Source organism: Populus euphratica, unplaced genomic scaffold (genome assembly GCF_000495115.2).
Source record: "Populus euphratica unplaced genomic scaffold, PopEup_1.0 scaffold23.1, whole genome shotgun sequence".
In the NCBI taxonomy this organism is placed as follows: domain Eukaryota; kingdom Viridiplantae; phylum Streptophyta; class Magnoliopsida; order Malpighiales; family Salicaceae; genus Populus; species Populus euphratica.
Genome location: NW_011499892.1, coordinates 1,194,417 through 1,195,975, shown reverse-complemented (window position 1 = coordinate 1,195,975; position 1,559 = coordinate 1,194,417). Strand labels below are relative to the sequence as shown.

The 1,559-nt window shown below is 28.4% G+C and overlaps 1 long non-coding RNA gene across 1 annotated transcript in view; it reads left to right on the top strand.

The window, feature by feature from the left end:
* Positions 1 to 1,559, top strand: part of LOC105131450 (uncharacterized) — a 9,325-nt gene that overhangs the window by 1,269 nt on the left and 6,497 nt on the right. The window lies entirely within an intron of this gene.

Below are 1,559 nucleotides of genomic sequence, written 5' to 3'. Positions count from 1 at the left end.
CGTTACTGTTAAAAATTTAATTTTTTAAAAGTAAATTCAAATTCAAACTTTGAAAAAAACCGTCAATATTTTAAATTTTTATTTTCAATTTTTTTTTAAAAAAATTCATACTTTGAAAAAATGACCGCCACCATTTTAAATTTTAAAATTTCAAATTTAAAAAAAATGACTACCAAACATTTTAAATTTTTTAAAAATAATTGTCAACATTCTAAGATTTTAAAATTTTAAAAAATAATCCATTTATAAATTTTCTCATCATTCCATTTTTTTTCTCTCCAATCAAAAATATATTTCATTAAAATTCATCATGAATCATTCTAATTTTAAATTTTATGATGCTTTTGATTTTGATGATGACACTCTTGTGTTCGCTTTTCAAGTTGTTACCATTGTGGTTGCTGAAGAAGAATCAAATAATTAAGGGTGGAGAACGGGGTATCGTGGCTCTATTCTTGGTCACAATATTGTCAATCGTAATAGAAAGGAAGGTAAGTTAAAATTATATAATAATTATTTTGCTGAAAATCTTCAATTCACTGAAACTCAATTTCAAAGAAAATTTAGGATAAGTCATTGTTTTTTTCTTCGAATTGCAGATGCAGTGGAAGCTCGTAATCCATATTTCAAATAAAAAATAGATGCTCTTGGTGTTCTTGATTCATCTTGCCTTCAAAAGGTAACTGGAGCTCACAGAATACTTGCATATGATATTTTTACAGATCTTATTAATGAATATCTTGAAATTAGAGAAAGCATTGGAATAGAAAGTCTTAGAGATTTCGTCAAAGCAATCATAAAATTTTTTGGTGATTGGTATCTAAGGGCACCAAACAGGCCGATATTTATTGATTATTATCAATTGGAGAGTAGTGTGGATTTCTAGGGATGTTACAGAGCATTGACTGCATGCATTGGAAATGAAATAAATGCCCAATTGCATGATATGAGATGTATATTGGTTATTATCGTGAGCCAACTATAATTTTAGAGGTGGTGGCTTCACAAGATCTTTGGATATGACATGCCTTTTTTGGAATGCCTGGATCATTAAATAATATTAATGTTCTTAATCGGTCATCTATCTTCGTTGTACTTGCTAAAAGTCATACTGTTTTTGTCAATTATACAATTAATGAGGATGAATATATAATGTGATACTATTTAACAATCATTAAATAATATTAATGTTCTTAATCGGTCATCTATCTTCGCTGTACTTGCTAAAAGTCATATTGTTTTTGTCAATTATACAATTAATAAGCATGCATATATAATGTGATACTATTTAACAAATGAGATTTATTCTAATTGGTCAACTTTTGTTAAGATAATTCCAAGGCCATTAGGAGTAAAGAGAAAATATTTTACAAGTAAGCAACAATCTGCAAGAAAGGACGTGGAGCGGGCATTTGGGGTGCTCCAATCTTGTTTTGCAATTGTATGTGGAATTATTCGATACTGGGATGAAGAAATGCTTGCAAATATTATGAAAGCTTGTATAATAATGCATAATATGATTATTTAGAATGAAGGAGCAATGAACCTTGGATTTGACC